Consider the following 25,615-nt stretch of genomic DNA (forward strand, 5'->3'; position numbering starts at 1 on the left):
AGCTAAGTTTCTATGGAGACTTTTCTACCTATGGCAAATAAAGCGTGGGCTGGATAGCCTGCTGAGAAGGTCGAATGTGAAATATAAGTGAAATTTACTGGCTGTTACCCTCATGACATACTTTTAATTGCCTTGAGTGAGTTTTCTTCCTTCTTCTTGTAGTGTTTAGGAATTGAAAAAGGATCATTTTCCAGTTGTTGAAAATTTAGTGAAATATTTTTATATTTGTCTGTCTAGGGAGGAGGATATATCCAAAATTTAAAATCTCGGGTCACACATTGTGCTTTTTCCTCTCCAATCAGGGATAATAATGGCAAATACAAATCTAAAAGTATTCATCAACAAATGATCCAACATAAGAGGAAGAATATATCTTAGGGACAGTTGGAATGTACATAGAAAAGATAATTGGGTTGGGTTGGGTTGGGTTTGATTTAAGACTGTGGGTATTGTTGCCTGGCTAATGAAAATCATTATATTTGCATTTTAATGAAAAGTTGAAATACTGGAGGGGAGTTATATTCTTTTCCATGATTGCATGTGTGTTTTGTAATAGGTTTGAAGTAGAATATAAATTTCAACACAATAAATACTGATTTTTTAAATGTTATCAAGCAGAGAAGTGTTAGTGAAAGACTGGAAAGTCAAACAAGTTTAGAAGGCATGGACATGATTAAAAGATGGACAGAGTTGGAAAAGCACAGTAATGGACATTACTCCATAAATCGGATTTCCAAAACTATTTGTCCTCAATAGTTCACTTTGTAACTCCTTGTATTTTGATCTCTGGAAAAGCAGTTAAATTTACTTTAATCATTGATATCGGAGGCATGATTACAAGGGAGACATATTACTCATCTCTGTGGAATAGAAACAGCTCATTTGGTTAGTTCTTATTTGTCCTAAATAATAAAGAAAACACTTAGGAGTTTAGCACAAATGCTTACTGTTTGTTGAGAAAACTGTGGTTAATTATTCCAGCAATTCAGAATTTAAAATAAATGATTTCTTTTGCTAACAGTGGTATATAACTACTTTTGGGGGACTTTTCAGATGTTGTATATACTGTCTTAAGGCTATTCAACTAATAATAGATACATCACATTGATAAATAAGGATATCTACATTGATTAATAATTTTCATTGTGACCATGAAAGCTTGTTCTTTCCCAGCATCCAATTTAGACTCTTTTCTGAAAATAGCTGCTAATTAATATTGTATGAGGGGCTTCAATGATTATAAGGAGGAGATGTGCATATTATTCACCAAATCAAGAAAATATTACTTTTTCCTTTAGTAGAAATTTTTTTTTTTTTTTTTTTTTTTTTTTGCGATACGCGGGTCTCTCACTGTTGCGGCTTCTCCCGTTGCGGAGCACAGGCTCCGGACGCGCAGGCTCAGCGGCCATGGCTCACGGGCGCAGCCGTTCCGCGGCATGTGGGATCTTCCCGGACCAGGGCACGAACCTGTGTCCCCTGCATCGGCAGGCGGACTCTTAACCACTGCGCCACCAGGGAAGCCCTAGAAAAATTATTTTAATTAGCATAGGATACTTTACAATGAAAGACATAACCTCAGCTTTTCATTTACCATATTTGTGAGAGTCAATACTACCTGGATTCTCCAAAAATTTCATTCATTCATTTATGTATGTATGTATGTATGTCTGTCTGCAATAGGTCTTGGTTGCTGCACGCGGGCTTTCTCTAGTTGCAGCAAGTGGGGGCTACTCTTCCTTGTGGTGCGCATGCTTCTCAGTGCCGTAGTTTCTCTTGTTGCAGAGCACAGGCTCTAGGCGCACAGGCTTCAGTAGTTGTGGCACTCGGGCTTCAGTAGTTGTGGCTCGCGGGCTCTAGAGTGCAGGCTCAGTAGTTGTGGCGCACGGGCTTAGTTGCTCCGCGGCATATGGGATCTTCCTGGACCAGGGCTCAAACCCGTGTCCACTGCATTGGCAGGAGAATTCTTAACCACTGTGCCACCAGGGAAGCCCTCCTTATTTTTTATAAATTTATTCATTTATTTATTTATTTTTGGCTGCGTTGGGTCTTTGTTGCTGCACGCAGGCTCTTCTCTAGTTGTGGTGAGTGGGGGCTACTCTTCGTTGTGGTGTGCAGGCTTCTCATTGCGGTGGCTTCCCTTGTTGTGGAACACGGGCTCTAGGTGCGCGGGCTTCAGTAGCTGTGGCATGCAGGCTCAGTAGTTGTGGTTCGTGGGCTGTAGAGCACAGGCTCAGTAACTGTGGCGCACGAGCTTAGTTGCTCCATGGCTTGTGGGATCTTCCCAAACCAGGGCTCGAACCCGTGTCCCCTGTGCTGGCAGACGGAATCTTAACCACTGCGCCACCAGGGAAGTCCCCTGCTTATTTTTTAAATTGAACTAATGGTTAATGAGAAATTAACTTGGAATGAGGGAAGTCTCTTGCCTTGTTTAAATTCACACATTTACCAAACCCTTCTTATGGCTCTAATTAGATCTGGTATTGTGTTGGTCCATGCCAGGAGCCAGAGGGATTAATAGGATTCTGATTCAGTGGTGCATGGACCTAGATATTGGCAGGTCAACATCACTTCCAGAACAAGTGACATGCACCTGCCTGGGAGTTGTTATGACAGACTTCCAAAGTTCTGTTTGGGCACTAGACTTGTATTAGGTAACAAAGAGTGGAGTTAATGTTTTGGTTTCGCTTGTTGCAGTTAGAATTTCTCTATCAACTTCTCCAAGACTCCACCCATACACAGTGTTGTAAGCCAGATGGCACTACTGAAATGTATTGGGTTGGCCAAAAAGTTCGTTTGGGTTTTTGTAAGATGTTACTGAAAAACCTGAATGAACTTTTTGGCCAGCCCAGTCTTTCCTTGTTTATCTCATTAAGAAGTTCTTCTTATGATTCACAGACACACCTGGCAGAAACTTTATTTTTCATACTGCACCAAATCCAAGTTAGTAAATTCATATGAATTCTTAAGAAATTAGTTTGAACTAAAATGTTCTCATAAGCTGTGGATGTTTGGCATTTTAGAATGTTTAATACTTAGAAAATGTTAAATCTGCTTTTTTTAATGCCCTAATTGCCTCTACAAGTTTAATTGTTGTCTTTGTTGTTGATGTTATCATTGCTTAATAGACTTTAATAGTCTTAGCAATCTTCAGTTACTAGAGGGAGTCTTCTTTGTTTTGTAAGCAACCATGTAGACTGTTTTACTCTAATTGTTTCCTGTCATGGGGACAGGTTAAAACTTTGGACCAGCTAGCTGTCAGTTTTGGTTCATCAAAATGACATTTTCTCAACTGTTATGCCATCATTGCACAGTAGTTCTTAAGAGTAGTAACGGCACCAAATCCAGTAGCAGGAAAATATCTCTCAAGCCAGTTTTACAGGTGGAGCCTTAACTGTGGGAGAGTCAGGTTGCCAAGTAGAGTTGGTGGTTATCTTGGAAACTGTGCTGAAGAACACAACCACAAATGTGATTTTGCCAAATATACAGTATTTACTTGGTCTAGATCTCCAATTTCTATTTTGACTCACTGCCAAAACTTTGTAAATACTGTGCCATTATTTAAGGCGGTTATATAGTTCATCTGTTGGTTTGGTGTGTAGTGGGAGAGAAGAGTTCCTGGAGGGAAGAGTGCAAAGCAAGACACCTTGAATCATTGTGACTGCAAGCCAAAAAGGATTGTATGTATCTGCTTATTTCCAGCATTATTCTTATTCTAGGTTGTACATTGCAGAAAATACCTAAGATAGATATAAAATCTTTCCTCAATAAAATGGATTTTGGTTGCCCATTCCAAAATAGTACATTCTATCAGCTTCGATTTATGCTTTCTCCACTTGTCATGAAATGCAGTTAAATGTGCCAGGCTTCAAGAAGTATAAATTGATGGTAGGTGGATTTTTAATATTTTGTGTAAAATTAAATTCAGTGATAATGTCAACCTACCTGCAGTTTTAAGAATTTTGAGATCGATATCTTATACTCACTAAGGGCTGTTCCTCAAACTGACTTGAAATCAAGCTCCACATAATCTGAGGATTACATAAAAAGATGAATGAATTGGAATGAAGCATTTTTGGAGGACAATTTAGGACATAAAATTAACTGGTTGCTTCCCTAAAAATACTGTAAATTTTTTTTTTTAAGTTAGATTTATGTCTGTTGGAAGGGAGGCACTGATGCCTATGTCTTTTTATTCCGTAATAGAATCTAGTGGTATACTACTAAATCAAGATTTAATGAGTTGGGGGTCGGGGGTAGGGGGTGAAGGTGGTCAAAGGGTACCAATTTCCAGTTATAAAATGAATAAGTTCTGGGTTGTAACGCATAGTATGGTGACTGTAGTTAGCATTACTGTATTGTATACCTGAAAGTTGCTAAGAGAGTATATCTTAAAAGTTTTCATCACACACACAAAAAATCATAACGATATGAAGTCATGGGTGTGCTAAGTAACCTTATTGTGGTAATCATTTCCCAATATATACCTATTACAAATCATTGCATTGTATACTTTAAATTTACATGATGTTATATGTCAGTTACTCTCAATAAAAGCTGAGGGGAAGAAAGGTTTAATAAATGATGTAGAAGTAGCAAAAAAATGTCATTTAATTAGAAACTGTGTAATCTATTTTAAATGCATAAGAAAAATAATGTAAAAGGCGTTGGTGTTGCTGATGATGGTAGTAAAGATGGTGCTTTCTCCTTAAATGTAACTTCTACAGGTTATGGCAGTTGTCCTATAAAAGCCAGTCATTATAAGCATACAGTTGATTGATGTTTAGTAAATTTATACTGGGATCGCATATTTTTATTTAAAAAAAATTAATTAATTAATTAATTTATTTATTTTTGGCTGTGTTGGGTCTTCGTTGCTGTGTGCGGGCTTTCTCTAGTTGCGGCGAGCGGGGTCTGCTCTTCGTTGCAGTGCTCAGGCTTCTCATTGCTGTGGCTTCTCTTGTTGCGGAGCACAGGCTCTAGGCGCGCGGGCTTCAGTAGTGTGACTCACAGGCTCTAGACTGCAGGCTCAGTAGTTGTGGCGCATGGGCTTAGTTGCTTCACGGCATGTGGGATATTCCCAGACCAGGGCTCCAACCCGTGTCCCCTGCATTGGCAGGCGGATTCTTAACCACTGCGCCACCAGGGAAGTCCAAGGGATCACATATCTTTTTTTTTTTTTCCCCTGGTACGCGGGCCTCTCACTGTTGTGGCCTCTCTCGTTGCGGAGCACAGGCTCCGGACGCGCAGGCTCAGCGGCCATGGCTCACGGGCCTAGCCGCTCCGCGGTATGTGGGATCTTCCCGGACCGGGGCACGAACCCGTGTCCCCTGCATCGGCAGGAGGACTCTCAACCACTGCGCCACCAGGGAAGCCCGGGATCACATATCTTTAAGTGAAATTTTTATTGAGCTAATTGTAGATTCATATGCAGTTGTATGAAATGATAATAATTGAACATGAACATTCTGCCCAATTTTCCCCAGTGGTAACATTTTGCAAGACTATAGTATAATATCACAGTCAGGAGACTGACATTGATACAGTCTACCAATCTTACTCAGATTTCCCATTTGACTTGTATACTTGTGTATGTATATATTTAGTTCTGTACCATTTTGTGACATGATCAGATAATTTTAAACCTTTTTTTCCCCAAAAACAAAAAAGTTTAACACAGTTCTGTTTCATCAATCATGTGATTGTACTGCCATGTCTTATCAAAATGTGCATCAGAATATAGGTTTTTGTTTACTCAAAAGGTGTTTTTTTGCTTAAAATACTTTTGCATTAAAAATATTTTAAGTTGTTTTAATGTTTTATGACACTGCAAGTTATATCATTTAATTCTCATCACAACTCTAGAGGTAGGTGGTGTTGTTATCCCTATCTCTGGAGAAGAAACTAATACACAGTGAGATTAAATAACTTGCCCAAGTTCCTACAGCCAGTACGTGGCTTAGCTAGGCTATGAATTTAGCCAGTCAGTCTCTAGAGCCAGTCTTTTGACCATTATGCTCTACCGCCTCATTACCACTAATGATGAAAATGTAGCTATAATGTGGGCTATATAGGGAAAGTCATAAAAAGGAGACTTAAAGTGCATGCACCTGTCTACACAAAAACTTGTACCTGAATATTCATAGCAGCATTATTAACAATATACACGTAAAATAGGGTTAAGAAAAGAAACTGGTCTGCAGCCTTTTTGTGATGCCAAGACAAAGTGGGAAAGAGTTAGGATCAGAATGTTGATGGCTCTCCATGTTTCGCCACATATAGCCACAGTCTTTACAAACACCAACAAAATTTTACAGACTGTTAATGGTAAATAGTCACAGTCTTTACTAACACCAGCAGAATTTTAAAGACTGTTAATGGTAAAATGAGTGCAGATTTTTAGGTCTAGACCCTATGAAATTAGGACATAATTTTGAACACACACAGTGAATTACTTGGGGTTGGCGTTATTTGAATTTCTAACTTTATGTAATTCTAGATACCAAACATTCTTCTTGTTAAGCAATACTCCTTTCCCTTTTATTCTGATTAGAATGCTGCCAGTTGGATCCCATAGCTTGGTGCCATGACTGATAACAGTGTGGGGGAAAGCCAATGATCTTGAAGCATTTAGCTTTAATAATGTACACATGTTACTGTACTCAGTGGGGACATGTCTTGGCTTTATGTAATTGCTGTAATCATTACTTTTTCAAGGAATAGCTGTAGAAATGACCCAGATATACCTTTTAAGAGTATGATTATAGCATTTACTTGTATGTTTGTTGTGTATTTGTGACAGGCCCAAGTTAGACACTCATGTTAGAACCTTTGACCCATCAGGAAGTTGATGTAGTGATTATTATGGAAAGCAATAAGGTAGAATATAGGTCTGGTCTTCCTTATAGGAGAAATGAGTAGTTTATTTGCTTTTGCCATCTCTTGTTTCTTGCAACACTTTTTGAACCAACTCAGCTGATAGTAGATTTTCATACTAGTATCTCTAGAATATTCAGAAAGCTGCTCACTGAATTTGAGTGTAGTACTCCATCTTTGCTTTATTTAATGTGGTTCCAAAAATTGTAAACCTTTTCAAATTAGGGATATTTTGATTTTTTAAAAAATATTTTTAGCTTACCTTTTAATAAATAATTATTATTGAAAGATACACTGTATTCAAAACAGTGGGCTGTGGATTTTTGCTGATGGACTTCTCTCTTCAGAGAGAGCAGACTTGCCCATGTCAGGCATAGACAGTAGGTCTCCCATGAACATATGCCATACATAGTATTGATGTTTTTCATTTGCTACTTTTGCTATTTTGAGATTTGTCACAATTTTGTGGATGTCACAAAGTAATGATAATTTTAATTACTATTGTCATGCTTTATTAGCCATTACTAAAACCTGCCTTACCAAGTCATGTCTTTTTCTTGATAGAGTATTAAATCTGGTTTCTATGTTCAGATTATACTTTAATGGAAACTATTCACCCAACTCTCAAGGTGGGTTTTTATTATATATTTCTCCTCAAATTGATTTTTTTTTTTTTTGTCTTGCAGTGTAAAAGGAAAAAAGGCTTAAATAATGATAGTGAAGCCCAGAGGATATAGCATGGTCTATCTCTGAGTTATTTCTCCTGTTTTTCTTTCCTGCCTGCATTGAGAAACAAGGACACCCATTAAAAAATACCTTAATTATTAGTTGTGCTGATTCTAAAGTAAAGCACCAGAATCTAAAAATAATACAATGATACTATACCCAGATTCCATCTGTAACCTACTGTCTTGTTCCTGTTAATTTATTTTTTAATCTGTTTGTTCTTTCGGTACTTTTTCCATTTTTGTTTGAAGTTACAGAATTTTCACATTTGCCATTGGCTGTAAAGTTCTGTCAGCTCTTTTATAACCTTTCACGATTTTTGCATTAAAAGGATTACTTTTGGACACCCACTAATTAGTTTGGGTGATTATTAGCTTTTTGTTTGTCTTACTGCATACGTCGTAACAGAACAAGAAATCATTTGTGCAAATGAAGTGTCTGATAGTTCATAAAATTGGAGTGAGCATCTCAAAAAGTGAATCAGTTATTAAAACATTAATTCACTTTATATTCATATTTTCATATATCAAACATAATTGATAAGAGGAAAAATGACCATAAATGGATACTTTTCAAACATGAAGGAAGAACATACAGTGATGTATGTCAATTATTTCTCAATAAAACTGGAAAAATATTTTAAAAATGAGGGAAGAACAAATCTTCCAATCTAAAAATACTCAACACATAATTTGTTTTTGTAAAAAGAGAAGTAGATACATTTCAGCAAGAAAGCACATATTTTAAACTTTTCATTCTAGATTTCATCTGTCCTTAGTCCAATCCAATCACCTAAATGGTTTTTAATTTTGGAATTGTCTACCACATAATAGCTTGGAGAAAAACATTGGCAGAAAATGAAGCTAGTAGACGTTTTGCTAATAATTTACCTTTTTAAATGACTATGAATTATGTGTGTCTACTGGAAATCAAAATTAGAAAGGACATTTGGTTAACTTTGGGAACTAAATTTTCAATATTTTGAAACTTAACCTGTTTACTCTTAAATGTGATACTTTTCAAGTAGGACATTTTATAGACAGCAGCTCATATTTAATATGTAATTTAAAAACATTTTGTATCAAGTATATAAAAGATATAGAACATGGCATTTTAAAATGACTTAAAAATGCTTGAGATTTTTTTTTGAAGGCAGTGTATTTTTTAAAACAGTTTAACTTACTACTGACAGTTTGCATCAGTTTTTTTTACATTGTTATAACTTGTGCTTTAAGTAATCCTGAAGATTATGGGCAACTTTTCATATTTAGGGATAAAAACTTAGTTGTTGACATTGTCAGTTTTCTCTAATATTGGTAAGAATTTAGCCTCCTTAAGGAATGGAGTTTGTTTTCTGTTCACAGACCCATGATAAAAGGTACTAAATTGTGTTTCTGTTCACCCAAACAAAGCTATTGGATACTTTCCTCTGCAAGGGTCATATTGTAATTTTATTTGGATGGAGATTTGCTACTTTGCAAACTATTTGCCTGCTTAGTGTCCTTCTAGTGGTTGTAATACTATCTCTCATAATAAGAAAAACAAGAAGTCTGATGAGAGGAGGTAGAAAGTGCATTCAGAATGCATTGTTGAGATTACAAAACTTACCCTAAATTTAATTAGACAGGCAGTTAATTTTGATCATGTCCTCATGTCAGGAGTTACATAAGAAGAAAAGTGATGGAGATTGGTCATTTCCTCCAGTTCTTCTTCCCACTTTTTTTTTTTTTTTTTTGGTGGGAGATGGAGGGAGAGAAAAAAATCTCCCCTGGAAATAATTCCTTGACACCCACATGCTCTTTTTTTAGGGCAAAAGAAATAGGAGGTTTCTCTTCGGAACTTGTTGACACTTCACACAGTCACGTCAACATTTGACACGTGGGTTCCATGCGCATGGCAGCGCTATTTACAAACACCATCCAGGGATTCCAGAGCCTCTTATGTAACAGCTGAGAGTACAGGCTTTGTGTGTCCCTGGGCGCAGAGGAATCAAACAGTTTAATTCATAGTCAGAGAGCCCTTGTCTGGCTCTGATGGGGTCATGAATCAAGGATCAAGGTGTCTAGGTCAGGATCCACCCAATATGCAGTTTTCCTACCAAAGCCTCAAAGGCTGTGCCTTAATATAGAATTACTCTTTTTTTTTTTCCTCCTGCAACAAACAGAACCAGTTATGACAAACTTTTTTTGTGATTTTTGCAAAATGTGGGCAAATTGTGCCTTGGTTTTGGTTGTAATTTACAGTGCCACTTGTGACTGAAGTGCACATGCCTGCCACCCAGTCTCACAAATGCTTTTTTTTTTTTTAAGTTTATTTTCTCATGTGTAAGCACCTTCAGATGCAAGAGAATTCATAAACTGACTTGCCCAACTAGACACTCTGACCACGGAATACTCAAGAAAACGATTGTTTGATCATCCTCCATATCCAGTCCCGCATTACCCATCCCCATCCCTTCTCAGCTCCCTTTTCAACGCCTCATTACCACACCTCCCTCAGCCCTTCTCCATTTTAAATTACATATCAAGACATGGTGTTTAAAAAACAAATTAGATTTCTATACTTAGGGAATTGTTCTTCCTTTTCCATATTGATTTTAAGAATTTTTCATATATATTTATCAATTTTTTAAAAAGTCTCAAGTTAATAAATTAAAGCACCAAGAATTTATGTCTACTCCTATGTATCTGGTATATGTTTCCTGATGTTTTTTTTCATTGTAAATTGCAAATTGACTGGTTGGAATATTTAAAATATGAGTAAATTTTGAGTTCTTTTTGTATTGCATCTTAGGATCATTTTAGATGGATGTCATCATTGATTATCCAAAAATAGAAACCTTCTAGCCTAACGGAGAATTGAAATTAAATCAAAAAATGAACTTGTAGTTACTTTAAAAGTTGGGCTCTTTGAACTCTTCTTTCATAGAATATATTTTTTTCTAATTACCCTATCTTTCTAAAAAGAGGAAAGATCAGAATCTTTGAAATGTGGTACTGTAAAAGGAAGGAATTTGCTTAACTTTTAAAAATAAAGGATTTTTTTTTTTTCTCCAAGAGATAAACGAAGTACCAAGTAATGTTTGGTATAAGAGAAGTTTAGATCTGGAATAATTTAGAGGTTATCTCTTCAAATCTATTATTTACATATGAGATTTAGAAATTTAAGTTTCAGATGTTTAACACCTGTATCTGCTCATTTTTAGAAGAAATTATCAAAAGAGTGACTCATTTAACCAACACAATGAAATCTGAGGATAGACATTTTTCATCTTTCCTTACTGAGTACAGGTTTCTTCTGGATTTGAAAAGATGTAACCTATAACCACTGAATACATTATAAGTTATTGTACTTTTCTTATACGTTGAATTAAGATGCGGTGAATTTAGATTATAGGCATTAAAAATTGTTTTATTTGCATGCTTTTCATTGTTTTGGCCTGAAGATGGTGTATTTATCTTAATTACCCTTGGCCCAAACAGTGAAAGTTTGTGTGAAATTACTTATGAATATACTTTCTTACTAAGAGCAGTACCATGTCTGAACACTCTTGAGCTTTCACAAGGGTGATCTTACCCTGTATTAGAACATTAATATTTTCCCCTCTTCTTATGCCTTTATTGGACAGTAAATTATATATGGTTATAAGCTGAAAGTGCTCAGAATTTGATAAAGACCGTAAATTAATGCATTTTTGCTAGGAAAAGGATTAAATATAACTTTATTTGACTGTATTTTTGTTTCACCTGAAGTGGCAAGCATTCAATAAACATTGATTTGTTCAAAAGATGGGCTTCCTTCATAAAGATGAGACTGACTGATAATTGTCTCTGTATTGTAAAATACCAAAATGGTAGGTTGAATGTGAAAGATATGTATCAAGATGCAATGTGGGGGTTTTAGGTTGTTTTCTCTTTCCAGCTACTATTGAGAGCATGTGTGTGCGCCCTCACTCAAAAAGTTTTGGACTTTTGATATATGAGTTAAGTCCTCATTGCTGGAAATGGTTAATTAAACAAACCATAATAAAACTCTCTGTCTATGAATATAAAATTTAAAAATACTGATGCCATGCATTTTTCCAAATATCATGAAGGTGCACAAAATCCCCAGGGTCTTTTATGTAAACTGTTTTTATATGGTCCCTTTAGAAGACTGCTGAGTCGCATAGGGCTCACACATAAAAACAAACAGCTGGCTTGGTGATGTTAAGATTGGCGCCAGGGTGTTCCCTCTTGCGTAGGAGCCCTAGGTCATCCTGACGCCTTCCCATGTGGTCAAGCACACATGGCTTTAATGTTTACACACACAGTTCCAGAATTCTGAACGCCAGTGATGTAACAGTGGGGGAAGGGGTGGTCTGTATCTTACAAACTGTTTGATGACCTAGGTCATGAATACTGATAGAGAATAAGAAAGCCCTGATTGTAGTAAAACTTGCCTGGAGGGGAAATAGAGTAGATGCTTAAAGCAGGCTTTGCCTCCAGCCCCCAAATTGTTTATTTTAAACTATCATTACCACCCAAAGGGAGTTTTCTACTTTGAACTTAAAATAGTAGCTTTTAACTCGGACACATGAGTAAGTGCTTTAGTAACTAAGGACTGGAGGTGACAAAGCTCTTAAGAGTGTCACTCTCTTTGGTAACCAAGCTGATTCAGACTCTTTTGGAAGCTTTTATGGCAACTCAACCAGCTCTAATACTATTACTACATACCTGCATGGGAACAGACAATTGGAGCTAGAGCTGCCATTTTCTCTGGTTTTAAAATTGTTTCTCACCCATTATTTCTGTTTTATTTGTGAAAATATGCCAATCCTACCACATATAAAAATGCTTTTCAAAATCACTGAATATGTTTATATAGAATGACTTTGTTTAAGAGCTTTATATCTACAACAATACAGGGGAAAACCCCCTTCTTATCTGGTAGAATCATGATAAAGGGGGCGAAATGTGAGCGGTAATTTTGGAAAATATGTAATAATGGTAAGGTGGTGGTATCCATACAACTAAATACCAAGCTAGCGTATTTAAACATGGAAAAGTGCCTAAAAGGGTGAGGGGAAAACATGTTATAAATAAGGAGAATATAGAGTTTTCAGTGAATAAGTGCTCTATTACAAACTATGAACATTTATAAGATTTGTTTCAAACTCTTTCCTACTTGTAACAAATTATCCAGGACTTTTTAAAATCCATCTCTCTTTGAACTTTTAACAGATTTTTCTGGACTGTGGGTTAGAGATTCTGTGTGCATGTCTGTGTGTTTTTGAGTATGTTATTATATTTTAGATCTAGCTATGTAAGCTAGAGACATCTCCAGCTACTTGTAAGATATTGCCACCTGGATTTCCACCACCTTTGCTTCCACATTTCAATAAAGCATTTGTCAGATTTGCAAAAATGTAGTTCATTTTCAAACAGAATCATAGACTCTTATTGGCAAAAAACAAAAACTTTAGAGACTCTTTGTTGCATTAACAAATAAGAAAAAAATGGAGGCATGGGAAGGTAAAGTCAGTTGCCTCAAATTGAGTAACAGGATATTTATCATTCTAATAATAGCCAGTATTGACTAATTATTCACATTGTGTCTAGCACCATACTAGGCATTTCTAGAGATTATCTTATTCAATTCTCACATCACCTCTAATTTTTTAAATATTTATTTATTTTGGCTGCGGCGGGTCCCAGTTGCGGCACGCGAGATCTTCAGTTGCGGAACGCAGACTTCTTGGTTGTGGCATTTGAACTCTTAGTTGCGTCATGCATGCGGGATCTAGTTCCCCGACCAGGGATTGAACCCAGGCTCCCTGCATTGGGAGCTCAGAATCTGACCCACTGGACCACCAGGGAAATCGCCCCATCACCTCTATGTTTGTTGGCGCTGTTATTATCCCCATTTTACTAAGGAAGAAACCAGGACATAGGATTAAATAATTTCCCTATACATTTTGAATTCGTTTTTTAAATGTGTCCTTAGCTACACTGTTCTTTTTTTTAATATTTATTTATTTTTGGCTGATTCTGGTCTTAGTTGTGGCATGTGGGATCTTTCGTTGCAGCGTGGGCTCTCTGGTTGTGGCTTGTGGGCTCTCTAGTTGTGGTGCTTGGGTTTAGTAGTTGTGGTGCAGGCATAGTTGCCCTGCAGCATGTGGGATCTTAGTTCCCTCCAGGATCGAACTGGCATCCCCTGCATTGGAAGGCAGATTGTTAACCACTTGACCACCAGGGAAGTCCCTATACATTTTGAATTATCTTTAACATCTCCCCATTTGCAAATTTATCACTAAACCCTATAGAATAGTTTACTATGGCCATTTGTCTTGCCCCTTTCCATTTCTGTTTCCCTCACCCTATTTTTTTTTTTTCACTCTGTTCCCTTGTGACTAATTTCTTCCTCCTTGGTGTTCTTGCCTGTATGAGCTTTCTCTCCCACCCTCTTCCAGCTTTTTCTGCTTTTCCCATATTGTTTTCCCTGGAATCTACATTGCCTCATTATTTCTAATGAATCAATCAACTCTAAACAGCTGGATGCCATCAAACAATCTGGTTTTTGGAGTTAGGAAGATCTAGTTTTGAATCCTGACTTGCCTTCTTATAAACTGTGTATGTTCTTGCTCAAAACAGCAGCTTTAGCCTCTCTGAATCAGCTTCCCAATCTGTAAAATGGGAAAAGCAAAAATTCTTATCTCACAATATATATCACAATGATTTTTCAAATTTCTTAATTATACCACTTAGTGAATGAAATATACATTCTTCTTAAAGTCATTCTTCTCTATGCTGTCTGACTATTCTATTCTGATTTAGTTTCTGTTCATTGTTCTCCTGGTTAGGTCCTCTATTGCCTTAGTCCCATGTCTTTCTTGGTATTTGATTCTTTTTTTTTTCTTTTCTTTTCACTGATGTACATCCCCCAATTTTTTTCCCCAGAAATGGTGTGTAGGAGGAAAACTGAGTCCTTGCATGTCCAAAATGCCTTGAATTTTTCCTCAGAGTTAATTGATAAAATAAAGATAGGATTCCATGTTCAAAGTAATTTTTCCTCAGAACTTGGGAGACGTTGGTGCATTGCTGTCTTTCATCCATTGTTGGTTATAAGATATCTGAAATAAATGTGATTCTTCTTTCTTAGATAACTTTTTAAAAAATTTAAGTGCTTATTTTGATCTTTATCTTTTCAGCTCTGAAATCCCACCAGAAAAGTAAAGGGTCACAGGAATATCTAAATCCTAATATATCTAGGAATTACTCTTTTAAAATTTATCCTTCTCAGCACTAAATGATCCCGTACAATCTGGGAAAAAACTCCCTTTGTTTAGCTTTAGGAACTTTTCTTCTATTATACCTCTGATTATTTCTTCCCCTCTCTTTCTTTCTTCTCTATCTTTATGGAACTCACACAAATTGTACATTGGACCTCCTCAATTTATTTTTCTTGTTTATTGTATTTCTTTTCATATTTTCTACCTGTTTTCTCTGTATATTTTATTTTCCCAACTCTTTTGATTTTTTTAATGTTAATTGAATTTTAATTTACAAAAGGTCTTATACCCTCTGATTGATTCTTTTTAATGGCAGTCTCTTTGTGGCTCAAATTCTATGGAATGAGTTAAATTTTGTACAAAAATTACAGAAATAAAGAATTACATTCTATTATATCTCTATGAAACAGTGCAACCAACTTTAAAAAATGTATGTGTATACACTATATATTATATGTACATAGATAATATATACATATATTTATAGTTTTACTGGTACTTTATTTATACTCCTTTTAAAAATAATAGTAGTGCTAGAGTCCATTACTAATTTTCAAAACTTGGTGTGTGTGGTTTCGTAGTAAGCCTTCAGTATCCCCCTCATGCTTCAGTATTATAATCCCCAGGCATAGTGAGTGATTGTGCTTATTATTCCTAGCAGTAGAGATTCATCCAGTGCAGATCTAAGGTGTGACTGAATAATTTCTGGGCCCTTGAAGATACTTTGCTCATCTTCATATCTTTTCCCTATTTTGCTGCTCAGTAACAGGTAAGTAAGAAAAGGAGGTGAAACAAATTTCACTATTTTGCACTGTTTAGTAATCTTTTAAAATAAGTGCAATATCCATAAGGGCATCATCTTTTCCTAAAAGCCCCACTTCCCTAACTTTAGCGAAAGAAGAGACAGGTAAAAATATTCAATCCCTCAACAAAGTCTGTTGACTCTAGCTTTGATACATATCCAGAATCTGACCATTTCCCATCATTTCACCATCTCCACACTCTTCCAAGCCACTGTCATGTCTAACTTTGAACATTGCAGTGTCATCCTAATGGGTCTCCCTGCTTCTGCCTTTGCCCCTCTCTTCCTTACCTCACCGAGGTCTTTTACCCAAACCCAGAAATTCAAGTGATCATTTAAAAATTAAGTCATTTAAAAATTAAGTCAGATCATGCCTCTCTGCTTAAAGCCATCGATGAATCCCCATTTAACTCAATAATAAAAGGTAAAGTTCTTTTTGTGGCCTACAAGGTCTCAGGCCAATGTCTACATTTCTGATTCTATTTCTTGCCAGTTCTCTTCCCTCACTCCAATCTCCATGGTTTTCTTGCTGTCCAGACAACATGATGAGCGTCCTCTTTCCTCCAGGTTTTTGCACTTGCTGTTTTCTCTTCCAGGAAAAGCCTTTGTTTAGATATCCAATGTGTTGCTTCTTCCCTTCCTTCTAATCTCTCTTTGAGTGTTAGTTTTTCAGAAATAAATCCATAGCCATTTAACAGAACTGCCATACTTTACCTTGCCTCATTTTCTTTGATTAGGTTTATCATCACTTACTAGAGTATTTGTTGCTGCTTTTTTAAAAAAAAAAACAATTTGTGGGAATTCCCTGGTGGTCCAGTGGTTAGTACTCCGAGCTTCCACTGCAGGGGGCACCGGTTCCATCCCTGGTCCAGGAACTAAGGTCCCACATACTGTGAGGCATGCCCCCCCCCCAAAAAAATATTTTCTGTTCACTCCAGTAGACGTGAGTTCTGAGAACAAAGGCATTGTTTGGGTCACATATAACCTCAGCACCTAGAACAGTGGCTGGCACATGGTAGGCATTGAATAAATATTTGGTGAATGTATGAGTGAATGAAATGGTGAAAAAAAAGGGGGGGCCATGATATAATTTTATTTTTTACTACTTTTCCCTTTAAGGCTACCAGTGTTGTGTTTTTCTCCCCATCAGAAATTAAAGATAGATAAAAGTATATATTTAGCACACACAGGTGAAACTAGGCTTTTGGATCCACACAGCATAGCTGAGACAATCTCCCAGGAGTTTCTAGGACCAAGGAAACATTTGGAGCTAAAATATCATGCATATCAGCAACTGTACTCTTTTCTGATGTTATTATAATTGGATAGTATTTAAGTTACATTAGGTGTTTAAAAGCCTACTTTAAATTATAAACATGATTTGAAAAGCTACCTTAAGTTTTAAACAACTAATTTATAAATAGATTTTTGGAGCTCAAACCTCCTAAAAGATGAGCAATGCTCATGTTCTTCTTTCTGCTTCCTTTCTCTCAGTTGTGTGGTTACCAACTTCCTTCTAGCTAGGAGAAATGGCACGGTTTTCAATATCTCTTAACTTCTACTGTCATGATGAGATAATATCCTTCAGAATATTACTTCTGAGTTCAAGTGTCCTTGACATTTATTTCATAGTGGAAAATAGCTATAGATCGATGATTCTCCAACTCAAGTTTTCCAAAGGTTTCGAAATACCTTCTTTTTTCATTAAAGGGGGTGGGAAACTTATGTAAATCCATAGTGTTTTGAGTGCATTTTTCTTTCATTATTGTTTTTATTACTAAAGGCTCAAAATCCAGTAGAATTTGAGTGTGATTTGTAAGTTTCATGGTGGGAGTTCTATTTCTGTTTTGTTTAAAGGGTTACTGCCATTGTCTAGCACAGTACCTGGAACACTGTAAGCCCACAATAGCTATTTGTTGAATGTAGACCAATACTTGTAGAGAATTCTAATTCCAAAGATTTAGTAGCATAAAATCCCATAATGATTAATATTCTACTTGATGCTAGTGAAATGAGATACAAATTGATAGAGTAGTTCTTTCCTTACTTTTCTTCCAAATAGAGAACTTTCTGAAATCAGAGAAGAGTTGATTTAAGACTTAATATCTTTTTTTGACATAATGATATGTGACCATATAGCCAGGTAACAGAAACCAGTAATCCCTCACAGTATAACTTACTGAGGCATGTTCTGAAATCCTTAAATTCTATACTGGTGCCACAAGGTACAACTCTTGAGCTACAGCTGTTTCTTGATAAAGGATGCTAGTCCGTGCTGCCAATGTTACATTTGCCCATTTACAATGACCTACAGAAGTAGGTTAGCTGCTTTCTTCTGGATTGCATTATTCATTTTCATATGCATATCTTTACCTGTTTTGGAAGTCTGTTTTCTAATCTTCTTCCAAGGCTTATCATCTTCTTCATATGTTCATAGCATGCGTTTCTCAGACAGGCCAAACAGGATTAGTACATATTTGGTATTGCAGAAATGCATTATTGACTTTAAATGAGTTCTTCAGCTTTTCCTGTGATGCTGGGCAGCAAGTTTATTACTGTTTCCTTATCTGTAACATGAAAACCTTGGACAAGCTAACATTTTCTGAAATTTCACTGAACTTTGTGTGTGTGTGTGAGACTACTTGCAGCGTATCACAGATATTAAAGATTTGTTTCATTGCATTTTGTAAGCGACCTTGTTATTTCCTTTCAAGGAAAAAACAATAGTATTGCATTCAGATGCCTGTATGTTTATGAGAAACATTTCAGAACTCTGAAGGTTGAATTCAGGGTTTCTTACAGATTGTTATTCTACTTGCTGAAATGTTTATCATAAAGTGAAACAGCAGAGAGCAAAGTTACTTTGGTCTTAATTCCATAAACCAAACTTTAAATATTCCTTGAGGGAATAGATGTTGTAAAAAAAAATTCTGCTTTTCAGACCTCTTAAGAATGTAGATTTTGTTCTTAAGATGAAGTTCACATCAATACACCAATACAAAGGATAAAAAGTTTACCTATCTTTAATCCCTGAAGGAAAATGTTCATAAAATTGCTATTTACTGTGTACAATTTACTAAAGTGATAAGTTCCTGGATTACACTTTTAAGATATCAAGCTTATTGAAAAACTTGAGATAGCAGTGAGGCATTTTAGTAAGTAAAGAAAATAAAGTCTAGTTTTGAAAATGACAGATTGGCTGCAAGAATGCAAAGTTGATGAGTCTAGGAAATTCAAAGAAATTTGCTAATTTATTTTCTCTACTTAGTGAATACAAAAGTCCATTTATTGAGATATTAATTACATGGTAAATTAAAACATCTGAAATCAGGCTCATATCCTTAGGAGAACTCTTAACACACTGATGTATGGACAGGATATAATTTAACAGCGAGCGGGGCTGCTCTTTGTTGCGGTCCGCGGGCTTCTCATTGTGGTGCCTTCTCTTGTTGCAGAGCACGGGCTCTAGGCGCATGGGCTTCAGTAGTTGTGGCACACAGGCTTAGTTGCTCTGTGGCATGTGGGATCTTCCCGGACCAGGGCTCGAACCCATGTCCCCTGCATTGGCAGGTGGACTCCTAACCACTGTGCCACAGGGAAGTCCTAGATGGAAATTTTTAGAAAGAAAAATAAATGCTACAGGTCAAAAACACTAACAGAAATGAAGAGTACCTTTGAGAGACTCCTGAGTAGGCTATATATGACTGAAGAAAGAATCTCAGAACTTGAGAATATGACAATTGAAAGTTCCAAAATGGAAAAGTAAAGAGAAGAAAACACAGGAGAATAAAACAAAAAAACAAAACAACAACAAAAACACAGAATATCCGAGAACTGTGGAACAATTATAAATGAGGTAATGTAGGCAAAATGGAAATACTAGGAGGAAGAGAGAGAGAGAAACAAAAGCAGTATTTGAAGCAGCAGTGACTGAGAATTTCCCCAAGTTACTGTCAGACACCAAACCTCATATCCAGGAAGTTGAGAGACACCAAGCAGGATAAATGCCAAAAAACAAACAAAACAAAAACAAAAAACTACTCATAGACATATCATATTCAAACTTCAGAAAATCAAAGAAAAAGAAAAACTCTTGAAAGAAACCAGAAGAAAAAAATATGTTTCCTATTGAGAAGCAAAGATAAAAATTACATGCAACTTCTCCTGAGACACCATGCAAGCGAGAATAAAGTGGAGAGAGATATTTTAAATATTGAGAGAAAAAACCCACCAACCTAGAATTCTGTACCCTGTGAAATTATCCTGCAAAAGTGAAGGAGAAATAAAGCCTTTCTCAGACGAACAAAAATTGAAGGAATTTGTTGCAAGTAGTCTTCCATATAAGAAATGCTAAAAGAAGTTCTTCACAGAGAAGGAAAATGACATAGATAAGAAACCAGGATCTACATAAAGAAAGGAAGAGCATTGGAGAATAAATAATTGAAGATAAAATAAAAGCTTTTATTTTTATTATTCTTAGTTGGTCTAACATATAACAGTTTGTAAAAAAATAACAAGATTTTATATATATATATATATACGTATATATGGATATACATAATATGTGCATATATATAATGTATATATGTTGTAATTACATATGTAAGTATATAATGTATAGTCTCATGTATAAGTGAAATAAGTGACAGCAATGATACAGGGACAGGAGAGTGAAATTAGGAATATTTTATTATAAGGTACTTGCATTACCCATGAAGCAGTATAGTTTTATTTGAAAGTGAAATTTATTGAATTAGTTGTATATTGCAAACTCTAGGGCAACCACTAAAAAATGTTTAAAAAGAAGTATAACTCACATGTTAAGAAAGGAGAGAAAAAGGAAACATAAAAAGCTCAATGAAAACCACAAAAGAAAGAAAAAGTGTGGAAGACAAAAATAGGAAGAAAAAGCAAAGTCTACAATTAGAAAACGATAATAAATATGGCCGATATCAATTCACCTATATCAATAATCACCTTAAATACCAATGGTCTAAATTCACCAATTAAAAAACAGAGATCATCAGAGTGGATCAAAAAACAAGATCCAACTCTATATTGTCTACAAGATACCCACTTTAAATATATATAAAGACTCATAGTGATTAAAAGTAAAGGGATAGAAAAAGATTTGTCATTCTAACACTAATCAAAAGAAAAGCTGGAGGGACTTCCCTAGTTGTCCAGTGGTTAAGAGTCCACCTTCCAATGGAGAGGACGTGGGTTTGATCCCTGGTTGGTGAACTAAGATCCCACATGCTGCGGGGTGACTATGCCCACACGCCACAACTACTGAGCCCACATGCCTCAACTGGAGAGCCCACGTGCCACAAACTACAGAGTCCACGCACCCTGGGGCCCATGCGCCACAACTAGAGAGAGGTTGCGCACTGCAGTGAAGAGCCCACGCGCTGCAATGAAGAGCTCACACACCGCAACAAAAGATCCTGCCTGCTGGAACAAAGATCCCACGTGCTGCAACAAAGATCCCACGTGCCGCAACTAAGACCTGATGCAGCCAAAAATAAAAAAAAAGAAATAAAAAAATAAAATATACTTGTTAAAAAAAGAAAAAGAAAAGTTCGAGTAACTATAATAATTTCAAACAGAGCTGACTGCAGAGCAAAGAAATCTATCAGACTTAAAAAGGGCATTGCATAATGGTAAAGAGGTCAACACTCCAAGAGAATATATAATCTTTAATGTGCATGCATCTAACAACGGTGTCAAAATAAGTGAGGCAAAGACTAGTAGAACTGCAAAAAGAAAAGATGAATCTCCTATTATAGTTGGAGAATTTCACAGTCCTCTATCAAAAATGGACAGCTCCAGCAGGCAGAAAATCAGTAAGAACATAGCTGAACTCAACAGCATCATCTGTCAACTGGATATAATTGACATCTATAGACTATTTCATCCCACAATAGCAGATTACATGTTCTTTTCAAGCTCTCATGGAACATTCACCAAGATAGACCATATTCTGGACCATAAAAAATACCTTAGCAAGTTTAAAATAGTAGAAATCATATAATATCTGCTCTCCGAACACAAGGGAGTTAAACTAGAAATCAATAACAGAAAGACCATTGAAAAATCCCCCAAACACTTGGAGATTTAACATACTTCTAAATGACACATAGGTCAAAGAAGGAATCCCAAGGGAAATATAAAAATATTTTGAAGTAAATGAAAATACAACTTACAAAAATGTGTGGAAAATCAGTGAATACAATGCTTAGAGGGAACTTTATAGCATTGAATACATAAATTGGAAATGAAAAATCTAAAATCAATAAGCTAAGCTTTCATCTCAGGAAACTAGGCAGTGAAGAGCAAATTAAATCCAAAGTAAGCAGAAGAAAATAAATACAAATTAGAGGAGAAATCAATGAAACTGAAAACAGGAAATCAAGAGAGGAGACAGCACTACAGATGTCATGGACATTAGAAAGATAACAAGAGAATACCGTAAACAATTCTGTGCCCACAAATTTGGTAACCTAGATGAAAACAACCAATTCCTTGAAAGACACAATCTGCCAAAATTCACAAAAGAAGTATTAAATAATCGGAATAGGCCTAATTCATTAAATAAATTAAATCAATAATTAATAATTTTCCAAAACAGAAAACACCAGGCCTTTCTTATGGGTTCACTGATGAATTCTACCAAACATTTAAGGAGGAAATTATATCAATTCTCTATAATCTCTGTCAGAGAACAGAAGCAGAGAGAATACTTTCCAACTCATTCTTTGAGGTCAGCATTACTCTAGTACCAAAACTAGACAAAGATATAACAAGAAATGAAAACCATAGACCAAGATCTCTCATGAATATTGATCCAGAAATCCTCAACAAAATATTAGCAAATCATATCCCACAATGTCTAAAAAGAATTATCACAACCAAATGGGATTTATGCCAGGTATGCAAGGCTGGTTCAGCATTCAAAAATCAATTAATGTAATTGACCACATTAACAGGCTAAAGAAGAAACACCACATCATCATATCAATAGATGCAGAAAAGCATTTGACAACATTCAACATCCATTTGTGATAAAAATTTAGCAAAATAGGAATGGAGGGGAACTTATTCAACTTGCTAGAGAACATGTAAAAAAAACCTTACAGCTAATATCAACATGTAATGGTGAGAGGCACAAAGTTTTCTCACTCAGATCAGGAATAAGGCAAGGATGTCATCTCTACTGCTTTACAACATAGTACTGGAAGTTCTAGCTAATGCAATAAGTCAGGGAAAGGAAATGAAAGGTATCCTGATTGAAAAGGAAGAAATAAAACTTTGTTCTCAGAAAGCATTGAAATTCCATGATCTTCTTCAGAAAATCTGAAATAATTGACCAAAAAAAAAAAAAAAAAAAAACTCCTGCAACTCATAAGCAGTTGTAGCAAGGTTGCAGGGTACAAGGTTAATGTACAAAGGTCAGTCACTTTCTGAAGTATGTGAGGGAGATTAAGAGGTACAAACTTCAGTTGCAAAATGAATCATGGGTATGAAGTGTACAGTGTGGGGAATATAGTCATTGTATGGTGATATATTGTAACTAGACTTATTGTGGTGATCAGTTTGAAAGGCACAGAAATATCAAATCACTGTGTTATGGAATAGGAACTAACGTAGTGTTGTAGGTCAGTTATACTTCAAAAACAAACAACTCACAGAAAAAAATCAGATTTGTGGTTACCAGTGGTGGGAGATGGGGGGAGGGAAGTTGGATGAAGCAGTCAAAAGGTACAAACTTCCAGTTATAAAATAAATAAGTACTAGGGATGTAGTGTACAATGTGGTAAATGTAATTAACACTGCCATATGATATATATGAAAGTTGTTAGGAGAGCAAATCCTAAGGATTCTCATCACAGGAAAAAAATTTTTAAATTGAAATGTAGTTGATTTGCAATAATGTGTTAGTTTCAGGTATATAGCTAAGTGATTCATCTATCTATCTATCTATCTATCTCTCTCTATATTTTTAACATTCTTTCTTTTTTTATATTTATTTTATTTATTTATTTTTGACTGTATTGGGTCTTCGTTGCTGCGCATGGGCTTTCTCTAGTTGTGAACAGGCACTACTCTTCGTTGCGGTGAGTGGGGGCTACTCTTCGTTGCAGTGTGTGGGCTTCTTGTTGCAGTGGCTTCTCTATTCACGGAGCATGGGCTCTAGGCGCACAGGCTTCAGTAGTTGTGGCACGCGGGCTCAGTAGTTGTGGCTCACGGGCTCTAGAGCACAGGCTCAGTAGTTGTGGTGCACAGGCTTAGTTGCTCTGTGACATGTGGGATCTTCCCAGACCAGGGCTGGAACCTGCGTCCCCTGCATTGGCAGGCAGATTCCCAACCACCGCACCACCAGGAAAGCCATATATATATATATATATATATTTATATATTTATTTATTTTTTATTTTAGATTATTTTACATTGTAGGTTATTATAAGATATTGAGTATTGTTCCCTGTGCTATACAGCAAATCCTTGTTGCTTATCTATTTTATGTATAGTAGTTTGTATCTGTTAATCCCATACTACTAATTTATTCCTCTCTTTCTTTCCCCTTAATGGCAGAGTAATATTCCATTATGTGTGGAATACACACACACACACACACACACACACACACACACACACACACACACACACACACACACACACATACCACATCTTCTTAAACCAAACGTCTGTTGATGGGCACTTGGGTAGTTTCTATGTCTTGGCTGTTGTAAATAGTACTGCTATGAACATTGGGGTGCATGTATCTTCGAATTTGAGTTTTCATGTTTTCAGGATATATGCTCAAGAGTGGGGTTGCCAGGGCTTCCCTGGTGGGCGCAGTGGTTGAGAGTCCGCCTGCCGATGCAGGGGACACGGGTTCGTGCCCCGGTATGGGAAGATCCCACATGCCGCGGAGCGGCTGGGCCCGTGAGCCATGGCCGCTGAGCCTGCGCATCCGGAGCCTGTGCTCCGCAATGGGAGAGAAAAAGAGAGGGGTTGCTGGATCATATGGTAGCTCTATTTTTAGTTTTGTAAGGAAACTCAATACTGTTTTCCATAGTGGCTGCACCAATTTACATTCCTACAAGAGTGTAGGAGGGTCCCCTTTTCCCCACACTCACACCAGCATTTATTATTTGTAGACTTTTTCTATTTTTGTAGACTTTTAGATGATAGCCATTTTGACCAGTGTGAGGTGATACCTCATTGTGGTTTTGATTTGCATTTCTCTAATAATTAGTAATGTTGAGTAATGCTAATTATTTTTTCTATTTCTTTAATTTTGTATCTATATAAGATGATTGATGTTCACTAAATTTATTGTGATTACCACTTCATGATGTATGTAAATCAAATCATGCTGTACACCTTACCTTACACAGTACTGTATGTCAGTTATATCTCAATAAAAGTGGTAGAAAAAAAGTCAGTCACTTTCCTATATAACAGCAATTAACAAGTGGAATCTGAAATTGAAAACATCACCATTTACATTAGTACCCCTCAAAATGAGATACTTGGGTATAAATCTAATAAAATACATACAGTATACAAAAAAAGTTTACAAACGATGTAAGTATTTAAAAGATACATGAGGAAAACTATAAAACTCTGATGAAGGACATCAAAATATAACTTAAGTAAATGGAGAGATAGCTCATGTTCATGGATAGGAGGACTCAGTATTGTCAAGTCAGTTCTTCCCAATTCGATCTATAGATCCAACACAAAGTCAAAATCTGAGCAAGTGATTTTGTGAATATCAACAAATGGATTCTAAAATTTATATGGAGAGACAGAAGACCCAATATTCAAACACAGTATTTGAAGAACAGAGTTGGAGGATTGACACACCTGACTTCAAATCTTACTGTAAAGCTACAACAATGTGGGATTGTTGAAAGGTTAGACAGATCAATAGA

General features: G+C 36.2%; 1 protein-coding gene across 2 annotated transcripts in view; it reads left to right on the forward strand.

Annotated features, from left to right (window-relative positions):
* Positions 1–25,615, forward strand: part of TET2 (tet methylcytosine dioxygenase 2) — a 133,841-nt gene that overhangs the window by 1,367 nt on the left and 106,859 nt on the right. The window lies entirely within an intron of this gene.

This window comes from Grampus griseus (genome assembly GCF_964374135.1).
Source record: "Grampus griseus genome assembly, chromosome: 4".
Lineage (NCBI taxonomy): Eukaryota > Metazoa > Chordata > Mammalia > Artiodactyla > Delphinidae > Grampus > Grampus griseus.